This window comes from Nyctereutes procyonoides, unplaced genomic scaffold (assembly GCF_905146905.1).
Source record: "Nyctereutes procyonoides isolate TBG_1078 unplaced genomic scaffold, NYPRO_anot_genome, whole genome shotgun sequence".
Lineage (NCBI taxonomy): Eukaryota > Metazoa > Chordata > Mammalia > Carnivora > Canidae > Nyctereutes > Nyctereutes procyonoides.
Window position 1 is genome coordinate 15,634,235 of NW_026575121.1, and position 12,967 is coordinate 15,647,201.

The 12,967-nt window shown below is 35.1% G+C and overlaps 1 protein-coding gene across 1 annotated transcript in view; it reads right to left on the bottom strand.

Moving 5' to 3' along the window:
* DIAPH3 (diaphanous related formin 3) overlaps positions 1-12,967 on the bottom strand; it is a 489,880-nt gene that overhangs the window by 148,077 nt on the left and 328,836 nt on the right. The gene's annotated exons all lie outside the window — the stretch shown is intronic.

A 12,967-nucleotide genomic window follows, 5' to 3' on the forward strand; every position in this document is an offset into this window, starting at 1 on the left:
CTGATGCACCGTGCAGACGCGTCATGCACTCCAGAGAAGTGGCCTACAGAAGTCCTCACAGATGAATGACTTCTAGGGGCACTGGCTGGGGAGAAAAAGAAGTGAGCAGATAGAAAGAACAAGTCCACGTAAAGAACATGGAGACATCTCTGAGAATCACCAATATTAGGGAGTGGAGGAGGCATCTAAGAGCAGCCAAACAGATCGCCTGGACTACCCCTCAAGAGCAAAAGAGACATCACCCTTCCCAAAAGAAGACACAAGAAAGTATGTCAAGGTAGGGAGGCTGGTTTGGGCCCAGACAGAACTGAATCAAGAAGAGTGTCCACCTGTAGAAGGGCACGCAAGCTGGCTTTCGAGCTTGGAATCTGTTTTAGAGAGGACAGCAAGACGAGAGCATGGAAGGGTATTTCAAATAAGAATAACTGAATCTGATGCTGGAATTACTGAGCTGAAACACATATACAGAGAGAAATGACTAAGCTGTTTGCCATCATGCGGGCAGATGTTTCAGAGTCAGAAATTAAACTTCATTTATAACACCTTATATCTTTGCACATCTGAGTTTGTTCTCCTGACAGTGAAATACCTATTTGTTACTGATACCATAAGGAGCACCTAAAACAAACTGGACAGATGCCATATCTCGTCCTAGAGTTGGGCCAAGTACACCATTAAGTGGCCGGCTCAATTAGAATGTGGACAACTGAGGAATTTCTGCTTCACAGACGTGAATTCCATACATATTTTAACAGTGCTTATTAAACACCTGCTACAGAAAGATACTACATTAGAAACAGCAGCTCACTTTAAAAGGTTCTTTTTTTAAAGACATGGCTAATTTTGTATAAAAGAGTCTTATTTTCGTAAGATTAATTGAGAAATAATATTATGTTTGATTTTCATGTTTAAAGAAGCAAATCTTTTATAGCCAAATTAGAACATTAGCTGAAATATCATGTAAAGTAACTATAGTAAATGCTTCAAGTCACTTTCCTCTTTTCTTGTATTTTATAAAAGATAAATATCATCTAATTAATGAATTTAGCTAAACCTTTATTCCACAGAGGCCTCTGAAAAGTTTCTAGGAGGAATACACCAAATTCTTAAGACGTTTTATTTCTGTTTTCAATATTAACTGTGCTTAAATGAGAGCAGGCTAAAAGCATGCGCACACATTCAAGCCTAGCCTAGCTAAGTCGTAATACTCCGATGGAAATTTTTATACCTCCAAGAGTTCCTAAGATTCTAACATTGCTAAACACTACTGGAGATAATTTTCATTTCTTTCCTTCCCCTTTTTAGAGTTGGTGAATGGCTACTCGGTTGGTATTCCGTTTCTATTATATTCAAGTGTAATGCTTTAGAAATAAGATGGTCCAAACATAAAATGGAAATTTTCTCATGGGGGAGTGGAAAGATCTGAAAAACAGTACTTCTTCCCAAGCTTTCCCACACCACAAGTAAATCAAGCAGTTCTGAACAGAGCTCAGCATCATTTGGGCTCTCCTAATTTTCTAAGTGGAACAAGAACCGTTTTTAAACTCTCCATTATGCCTCCAAATGTAACACTGAGACATTTACATTCAGTCCCAGCAGATACCATGATTTAGGAAATGGCATTTCCTCAGATTGCAATGCTGTGTGTCTTAAAAGTGTCAAAATCTGAGTCAATCAGAACACAGTATAACCCAAATGCCATGTTGCCTTAGACCACATTCTTTTAGAATCCCATGGGTAAAGGTCCCTAAAAAAGTTGCAGGGTCTTTTTGCAAGAATGAAAGGTATTTCTAATTATCATAAATGATATTTTCCTCTACCGAAGTTGAAATAAGAGTATAACCAACAGAGGTATAGCAAAATTGCAGGATAATCTTTTTTTTGGTAGGATAATCAATTAAAATATTTAGTAATTTATTTTTTGACTGATTTAATATTTAATAAAAACACTCCACACATTCAAGAAATAATACCAACTGACTATCAAAAGACATTACACTTTTTTGAAAAATCAACATTGTTCTATAATAAATATTAAACTACATCAAGGCGGGGCACCTAGGTGGCTCAGTAGTTGAGAGTCTGCCTTTGGCTCAGGTCATGATCTAGGGTCCTGGGATGGAGTTCTGCATCAGGCTCCCCGCAGGGGAAGGGGAAGCTCCCCTTCCCTCTGCTTAGGTCTCTACCTCTCTCTCTCATGAATAAATAAATAAAAATCTTAAAAAAAAAAAAACTACATAAAGGCAAAGTATAACAAAACAAAAAATCCCTTTTATTGATATATGACTACAAAGGCAAATACAATCTAATGAGCATTAAAACTATCCACTAGAAATAAGAGATCATAATTGCAATTCAGCAGTAGCAGAATCAATACTTATAAAATATACCTGAAGTACAATAAAAAGACTGCCTTTCTCTTAAGTCTTGGCTTTGGAATTAAGATCATCCCTTTTGTTCACCAACCTTTTTGACTTCACGACATTTGAGGGCTACTTTGCAGTTAAAAAGAGGAACTGTTATACATTTAGAATCTTAGAACTAATGGCAAGTCAGAGAATCAAAGTCAGGATGACTTTGGGGGAAAACTATCCAGCTTCTAAAGGCACTGAACCTTCACACAACACTTACAAGTTCCTGATGAAGCCTCTAACTCAACACTAATTTGACAAAAAAAATGTTTCAACTTTGCAAGAGTTACTGCATGGATAGTACTACAAGTTTAAAAATAAACCTTCAAAGGATTGTACTGAACTGAAATTACTGTCACTTTTAACCATTAATGATAATTATTGGTGGAAGTTCTACGGTGACAGTTCATTCTACCCAGGCAATGGTCTCCCAAGAATTGCTTGTTCCAAAAACAGTCAGTCATGTGTTTTCTATTATTACACTACTCTGTCAAATTCTTCCTGCCTTGGGGCATCCTAGCTTGTGGTAAGGCTGCCCTCAATGTTAACTCTGTTAATATTATGCTGCTTCTAATTTTCTTGAGGAACACTAGATATCTGAGGAAGGAAGCTATCCAGGAAACAATATTTTAAAATCATATTACAAAATAACATCTAATTTCATCTAAACATTAATGCCTATTTATACCATTTTGTAGTAACACATAAATATTCAGTATCTCTGCTTAATTTTCCCCATCTGCCCTAGGATTTTTTAAATTCATCATCAAAAGCGAAATACTACTGAGGTCCTTTTTTAAAATGGCAAGATAATCACTTTAGACTTAGCAACCTTCATGTCCAAGTTCAGCAACCACTGAATGGATTTCCTTCAACCTTAAGAATTTAATGTCAAAATGACCAAAAATAGGAAGAGAAAAGAGACAGCCTATTAATAAAGAAATAAAAACCTGGCTTCCCCTATGACCTTCTGACACATTGATATTTTCATCTCAAAAGATATACAAACAATAGTACAGCAATACTGGGGACTATGAGCTGGGATAAAAGGATAACAGCACAATAGTTGTGCTGGATTGGTAACTTGAACAATTGGCAGTCCAGATGCTTGCTAGCATTTCAAAAGTTCAACTGCACAACTTTTCATTTTAAATTAATAGAATCTAAAAATCACATGATTCTCTTTCTGTGCTGATTTACTTTTCCCTAACAATCACCACTAATTTTCATCAATATTTTTGTTTACTTAACTACAAGATCCTCATTTTCTTACACATATTGGCCATTTAGCAAATGCATGCTTTTGGTTACAGGAGGATGAAAAAAGTTAATGGAGTAGTTTTTTGGTCTTCCCCCCCCCCCACATATTGTGCCATAAAAATTAAAGAATAGTCTCTATAGATTATTGATCAGTATCAGGAGCTGACAAACTTTTTCTGTAAAACACAAGATAGCAAATATTTTAGGCTTTCTGGGACATATGCACTGTGTCCCATTGCTCAGCTCTCCACCTGCAGCACCAAGGCTGTCATAGACAATATGTGAAGGAGTGAGTGTGGCTATCTTCCCATAAAATTTTATTTATAAAAACAGGCAGGGCTAATAGGGCTCAAGGTTCTGTAGTTTGATGTGTATTTTTACTTTACACATAAATAACAACATGTTAAACTGAACACAAAAATGAAGAGATGTCATTTGACCAGTTACATTTTTATCAACTGTTTGACAAATCTTATGCATGTCTTCTGTGGTATTTACTTGCCCACACCATGGGCTAGGTCCTATGAGATAAAGAATGCTGAAGGCCAAGTTCTTGAAAAATGTACAATCTATTAGAAGCATGAGACTAAAGCAAATGAAATGAGTATAACCAAACAGTCCATACACTAAGTTTTGTGGCAAGGCTATAATGGTTTACAAAAAAGAGATTGTCTATTATCAAGGACAGATATTCAGAGAAGACATTTTAGAGAACGCCTGAATTAAACAAGATTTTGTTTGATTCAGTTAAGAATTAGAGGGAAGGTATTTATGGCAAGGACGACACCAGAAATAAGCTCAGAGAAGTAGGAATGAGTGTGCCTGAGGTAGAGTGGATGCTATAACCAGTTCAACAGAAGACAGAACAGGCACTGAGAAGTACATATTCAGTCTCTTATCCACCAACTCTACAATCAGATGTTTTAGAATCTGTTTTGCAGACTGTAGGAAGGTCAAGAACATGCATATGCTGTAAAATAACAACATATCCAGAATAACCTAGGGCAATATCCTCTAATTAAACTCATTATATTTCTGCTTCGATGGGGACTCCTCTCAGTTCAGGCCAGGTTTGGCATCGAATGAGCTTAGAGAATGAAGTTACTTAAAAACTTCTGGTTTTCAGGGCATTTTATAGTTTTGGGTTGCAAAGGGGTTGCAGACACAGAGTAGATTCAGCTGCCCCAAGCCCTAAGCAATCCAGTTTCTTTTACAACTTTGTCTGACTGGTCATTATTAGCTTTTTGATTGGTGCCAATATGTAACAGGCTTCAAGGGTGGCATATATTTTACCTCTTTTTCAACTGGGATAGAATTTTTTTTTTCTTTTTTCTTTTTTCTTTTTTTTTTTTGGAAGTGCTGAACTGGACTCTACGCAGGCACCAATCAAGTTCAAAAATTGCTCTCTCTGGATGTCTGTGTTTCTACAGGGTAAATGTTAAAGACAGACATACACAATACATGAAGAGTATGCATTAGGTAATAGGAGTGGGATAAGTTTCTTAAAAAATGGAGAGATCTATGGTTACGCCTGAAATTAAGACAATACTCACAGTCTGCCTCTGAAATTAAAAAAAAAAAAACTTCAAATACAAATACTACTTTTACTCAGAATTGGTAATGTGACATAGGAGAGCTCATCATGACAATGGCCCACTGGTTTGGAAAGTATACACCATGTAAGAAAGGGTTGGGAGGGAAAGTTACCCAAGGAGTAGTCAATGTTACATGCACAAAATATGCACCATGATTGTAGCCTATGTTGTTGAAGTTATAAAGTTCTCCACGTGGTACAAAGATTAAGATTGCTAGGATTTCTGCCCTCGAATATGAACCCAGGGTGAATCTGGGCTTGGTAAGGCTTGGTAAGAGAAAAGTCATAACTAAGTGACATGTGTAAACAGGTTTTTTTTGGTAAAATTCTTAGAAGCAACCCATGCAATGTTATAAAGATCGAAATTATTTTGCTCCCCAAAATGTTTAGCATAATTAGCATTTAATCTTGCATTACGAAATGAATTTAAACAACAAAAGTTGGGAGTCATTTTTTACTCGGCATATAGCAAATACTACAAAATACTCAGAAGGGCAATGAAAGCCATTTTCAAAATGATTCTTAAATATTGGATGAACTGTAAGCCAATTAGTATGAGGATGCATCATAAAGATGTTTAATAAAGAATGACACACACAACTCAAGAAAAAAAAAATCACAGTTTCAAGATATGTTGTGCTAGGGGAGTCTGAGAGCCTCCTCTCCATATTTTTCTCCTTTTTGTAAAGAGACAGAGGATGGTATGTGGGCTTTGCACGGCCATATAGACATGTATCAGTGCACACAAAGGCTGGACTCTGAATGAGTTTTCACAATGAAACCGTGTTATTCTAGTGAAAGAGATTCCTGCACACAAATGAAAACCTGTAGGACTATTAGCAATATTTGGGCAGCCCGGGTGGCTCAGTGGTTTAGCACCTGCCTTCAGCCCAGGGCCTGATCCTGGAGTCCCGGGATGGAGTCCCACGTCAGGCTCCCAGCATGGAGCCTGCTTCTCCCTCTGCCTGTGTCTCTGACTCTTTCTCTCTCTCAAGAATAAATAAGTAAAAAAATCTTAAAAAAAAAAAAACAAAAAACAAAACAAACTATTAGCAATATTCTTGGGAAAACTTCCCACGGACAGTCCTCGATACTATTCATAGATTATTGGTTTCCTAATACTGTCAGAAAATAAATTGTTAAATGGTAGATCTGGTGGTGGGGATGAGGGTGCCTAAGGGCATTTGTTCTCAAATAAAGCACACCAAGGTATTTGTGCCCCTTCTAAAAACTACTTTCCTACAAGATTCCCTGGTTCTTTCACTTCTAACTTGGGTCAAGTAATGAAAATACTAGAGACGTTTCTACCCCCTTCAGAACCATTGAGCTCTGACTACTCGGTTGGGCCCAGAACTCTTCAGACCATCAAAAAACCCTTCTACAGAGGGGAAGAGTGGTACTGATGTTACTCCCCTCATGGTTCTGGGCATTGGGATAATCTAATGTTTGAAAAATCAGAAGAATTAAAGTAGAATCTGAACCAGAGTAGAAAAGTCTTCCTAATTTGACAATCCTCCTTAAACTTCCCAACGCAAAGGAAGAGGGTATCCATGGTTTAAAATCATTGACTATGTTACCAAAGACGGAGCTGTCCCTCTCACCCAAGGTTTCCAGAGAAGATAATTCTCAACCTCCATACATAGGTATGGTCTAGTACTCGTTATTAATTACGAAAATTGGTTTTGGTCCCCTTTTCCTGCACTATGGTTAGACCATCAGTGTTACAAGAATAGCAGAATAGTTTAAAATATGTCCTCTCATCAGAAAATCTGGCTTCAGGGGAATCCCTGGGTGGCGCAGCGGTTTAGCGCCTGCCTTTGGCCCAGGGCGCGATCCTGGAGACCCGGGATCGAATCCCACGTCGGGCTCCCGGTGCATGGAGCCTGCTTCTCCCTCTTCCTGTGTCTCTGCCTCTCTCTCTCTGTGTCTCTCTGTGACTATCAGAAATAAATTAAAAAAAAAATTAAAAAAAAAAAAGAAAATCTGGCTTCAGCGCTTGTTAAATCTGTGATCACATACAACGACATTAAGCGACCTTTGATAAAAATGGTTTCATAAATTTGCTGTGTTACATGCAATAAGAGACACACAGAACCTGGCAAATAATATGTGATTAATAAATGGTGGCAGAAGCGGGTATGGCTATTATTACTGCCCCATAAAAGATGAGGGTAAGAGAAATATATCAAAGCCAGTGTAATTTTTTTGTTATATTTTTCTAAATAGAGAAATGATCAAAACCATTGGCCTATTTATATGTACCAATTTCCAAACATGCTAGAAAGCTAAAAGCACCACTGAACAAAACTAGAATATACACCATTATGGAAAATAATCTAAGTTTTATGATATCTGCAGAGGACAGGGTAATTGTCAAAGCCTTTATGAAAGCAAGTACACACATTAATTGCCTATCTGTAGAGATTGGCAGAGACATTCCCAAGTAGTATTTATGTAATATGCATTTCCTCTAAAATGGAGGCCTAATTGCTTAGTTATTCTAAATTGCAGAATGGAAAACAAAGGAGCCGTTTTGGCCATGTGGGTAAACAACAGATTTCTAAAAGCTAATTATCTCTTTATTTAATAGACTGAAGTTGTACCAAATGAGACATTTAAGTCTAATAAATAATAAACAAATTGTAACCTAAAGACTGAAATATAGGAGCTGCTCATATAGTTTTTATTGCTCCATTAAATAAGCTCTTATTTACTTCCCTCACAAAACATAATTATACAACACTGGGTCCATTTGAAGGCCATTCTGATGTGCTATTTAAAAATTATGAGAATCAACTTACATACTCAGGAAGTCTTAAAGCATAATATTTGAATTCTATTATCAAATGCCCTATTCGTTTCCATGATTAAGAAACAGAAATGCAGTCTCGAAAAACTTGCACATAATCACATAAAATTGCTATTACTATTTGTCTTACTAGAAATGATTACACATAAGGATAGCTGTGCACTTCAAACAAATACTAATGTCTATACATCTAGTTTTTACATCGGATGTTTAATACTTTGGATATTTTCTCAATTAAAATGATTCAAATTTAAACACCAACCTCAGAAAACATATTCAAAATTCACATACTGATTAAATGAAGACATCATGAAAATAGTTAATTTCCTTGTTTAATGTAATAACAAATCATTCAACAGAAATAACCAAAACTGTATGTGTGAATATTTAAGAGACCTCCAGGCTCATCATTTTTAAAGAAAACAAAACTGAGAAAAATGACCTTTTAAAGCTGTAATATGACAATACGAGATTCTGTGCTTGCTTAGTTTTGCTGCTCAAAAGGATTTTCAATGCTTCATTTTTCTTCCTAGGGAAATTTAGCTCACTATTCTATTTTTATGTTCATTCTATTAACAAAAATCACATCCTGAAATGATAGTGATAATAAATAGTAGACTTGAAAATAGTTACCTGCTCTTTTGCCAAGGGCAAGTAATGATTTATGGCGGATAAGAAAGAGTAGAGATTTAATTTACTCTACTACCTCAGGTGGTGATAGAAGAATTTGTACATCTGTGAAAAACACAGTTCTTATTTGCATGGTAAAAATACTAAAGTCATGAAAATATATGGAAGGAAGCTCCCTGTGGGTTTATGACGGGGTTATGTGAACATTTTTCTCTCCTTCTATCATTCAGGGCTGCGTGCCCTACATACAAAAATAAGATAAAACAAAAAGTTCCCGGTCTGGAGAGGTGACAAAGCCCTAATGTAATTCAACAGTTCGCCCGCCTACATTTCTTTTTAAGATTAGGAAAGCCAGGCTGACAACTTCTACAAAGATTGAAGTAGTACTATGTTCTGTACTAAAATAGAACACTCATAAGGAAAAATAATATAAACTTTTAGCTCACAATAAGACATTTAGAAAATAAACCATATTAGCATACATAGCATAGGATATGAACATGAACCTAGTCATTTCTTTTATCAATTTCTAAGGAATTTTAGAATCAGTATTTTAAATTAGTAATTTCCAAATACATTAATATTCTTAGATCTCTAAGACCAAATTTTATCATCACTACCCACCATGCCAGCCAGTCTCCATTTCAATCTCTTTGTCCTGCTTTGTTTTAGTTTATCTAACTGATAATAACCTGAAATTATCTTATATATGTGGTTGTCTGGTTGACTCTTTAGAATGACAAATTTCATTTCACCAGGGACTTTATTTATCCTTATTTACCAGCATAATCCCAGCAAATAAATACAAAAAACATTTCTTGTTAAATAAAATAAAAGTGACCTATTAAAATCTTTTTCTATACCAATGAAGTGGAAAACAGTAGAACTTATATTTTTCATGATACAATGTTTTAAGATAGTATTTGTCAAATATTGGAAATGCATAAAATCCAGTGTATCTGTTGAGTGTCAAACACTGATACTTTGCATAAGAATATTTTCCGTAATTGTTAATTAGATATAATACTTTATTGACTTCTACTTCAAAAAGCCTCCAAATGTTATGAAAATTATAATTTGACAAAAGCATATTCTACATCTAATATGGAAAGGAAAAGGTGATTGCATATGTGTACTATTTTTATTTTTATTTTTTTTTTAATTTTTTTTTTAATTTTTATTTATTTATGATAGTCACATTGAATGAGAGAGAGAGAGAGGCAGAGACACAGGCAGAGGGAGAAGCAGGCTCCATGCACCGGGAGCCCGATGTGGGATTCGATCCCGGGTCTCCAGGATCGCGCCCTGGGCCAAAGGCAGGCGCCAAACCGCTGCGCCACCCAGGGATCCCTGTGTACTATTTTTAAATGTAAAAAAGGTAACAAACATATTTGATACTTACATGACTAACTTAGCTATAACAGCTATATTAAGAGACTGAATATTTTGTTCTTCTCTATTAGCAGTCTTCCGATGTTTAAAGGTAAACTAAAGACCCTTATTATGATTATTTGAAATAATCATTTATTAGGGTTTTAGAAGAGATATTTCACTTTGGTGAGAATATTACATGTTTAGGTGCTCTGAAATTTGGAATACATTTCTAGATTCCTTAAAATTCCATCGGCTACAGGAAAAAAAGAAATTCAAAGTTGATTTCCAAAATTTTCAAGTGTTTTCAAAAGTATCTTCCTACATGAGAGCTTTCTTTTATAATCAAAAGACTTCCTGATTAAATCTATTAAAATATTCACATGAGTAAAGATCTATTTTCTGAAATTATTTATTTAATATAATTTACTCTGACTATCCTTGGAAGAACACTGTCTGGGGAAATGTCAAAATGTCTTGGCACATATGAACCTTAGCATATTAAGGTTTTGAGGGGACTTTTATCAAGCAGGAGCCCTATACTTCAGACCCAGATCCTGTTCAGGGAGATAGAGTATAAAGTTTTATAAAGTAATTCAATAGGTCAAGTAAGATAAGATCTGTGATTTACAAAAGATGCAAAAGAAAACTTTATTTAAAATAATTCATATCTCCTTTAACAATTAAGAATAGAAAAATACTGTCCTCTTGAGAATGCACACTGCTGTACCCTCTGTAGAAAACAGTATGGAGGTTCCTCAGAAAGTTAAAAATAGAACTATTCTATGATCTGATCCAGTCTTCTCACTACTGGGTAATTATCCAAAAAATACAAAAACACTAATTCAAAGGGATACATACATACCTTTTTACTGCAGCATATTTACAATAGCCTAACTATGAAAGCAGCTCAAGGGTCCATCGACAGATGAATGGATAAAAAAGAGGTGGTGTGTGTGTATATATATAAATATATACATATATGCCATATACATACGTACATATACAACGGAATATTATTTAGCCATAAGATCGGGCCATATGCAAGGACATGGATGAAGCCAGAGAGTATAATGCTAAGTGAAATTAAAGAAGCAACAACAAAAATATGAGCCAAGGAAAGAGAAAGAGACAGAAAGACAGACAGACAGACAGATGGAGATAGGCAAACCAAGAAACTCTTCACTACAAAAACAAACTGATGGTTACCAGAGGGGAGTTGGGTGGGGGATGGGCGAATAGGCAAGGAGGATTAAGGAGGGCACTTGTCCTGAAGAGCAGTGGGTGTTGCATGGAATTGTTCAATCACATATTGGACATCTGAAACTAATATAGCACTGTATGTTAACTATATTAGAACGAAAAGAGAACTAATGTTCTCAACACAAAATTATCTATCTGAAACCAAAATAAACCAATTATTAACCATAACTGATGGGTAAGTATTAGAATAGTTTTAGTAAATTTCAGAAATAGATCTTAGTATATGAATGATTAAATAAGAATTACAATTAAGTGGAGCAGAATTGTATTATGAATAACTGAAGCTAGAAAAAAATTGAAAATGGATATAAAATCCTATAAAGATGACTTTCTAAACTTAAAGATGAGAAAAATCATGAAAGCAATAATTATAACAAAACATTTTAATATTTCAAGTTATAAAAATACATAGTCAAGGTGAGAAAATAAAGTTAAAAGGTAAATATTGATGCTTAATGGGCTAAAATGTGTAAGTTAATAAAAAAAGATTAAGACAACACAATGCACAAAGAAGAAAATATAAATGGACTAATAAACACTTGAAAAAATGTCCAACCTCATTAGTACTCAAAGGCAAATTAAGATAAAGCAACTTTCTACTTTATTAACAAAAATCTTTAAAAATGAGAATATTCAACCAAAGCATGTTCATAAACCAATATGCAAAGTTGGTGAAATTAGAATAATATTTTTGCAAATCAATTTGCAACATGCATCAAAAAGTCTTAAAACTACTCTTTTCTAATAATAATTACAAATATGTCAACCATTTATGCAGAAGTGTATCACACTGAAAAGATGGAAATAACTATTGTTCTGTGATCTCATTATGACTAATGCAATTAAATATGGCATATCTAGAGAAGGCAATGACACAGGTCCTGCAAATTACAAATTAAGAATCACAATAATAACAGGAAACATTCAGAAAGGTCAGGAAATATTGCATATTCACTATCATGGCTATTATTAAAAGGTAGAAAAATTTAAAACTGAAAGAAAGATGTGTCAAAATATTATAAGTTACTTGCTTGGATAAGAGGATTATTGGTAATGGTCTTTTGATCTACTTTTTTTTTTAAGATTTTATTTATTTGACAGAGTGTGAACAAGCACAAGTAGGCAGAGAGGCAGGCAGAGGGAGAGAGAGAGAAGCAAACTCCCCACTGAGCAGAGAGCCCCATGTGGGGCTCCATCCCAGGATTCTGGGACCATGACCTGAGCCAAAGGCAGAGGCTTAACTGACTGAACCACCCAAGAGCCTCTAATCAACTACTTTTTAGGTTTTTTCTGTAACATAACAGTATTGTTTTTAAATTGGAAAAATCAAATGAACTTATTCTTACAAATAAAATGCCTTCAGGAGAAATGTAAATTTAAACAAACACATTATTGAGATTACATTGGATCTAACATTTTGTTAAAATTTTTGTTTCCTATCAGGTTTTAACTTTCCAGGCTGATAGAACACAGAATTGCTAAGCGGCACTGTATGACAGACCAGAGGGTCTGGGCAAAACCCACAAACAAAACAGCTCACGTGCTATCAAGTAACTCACTCCAGATGATTCTTTGGCCAATACTAAATGAATTAATGTTCAAATAAAAGAATGTTTGGTAAATTAGGCA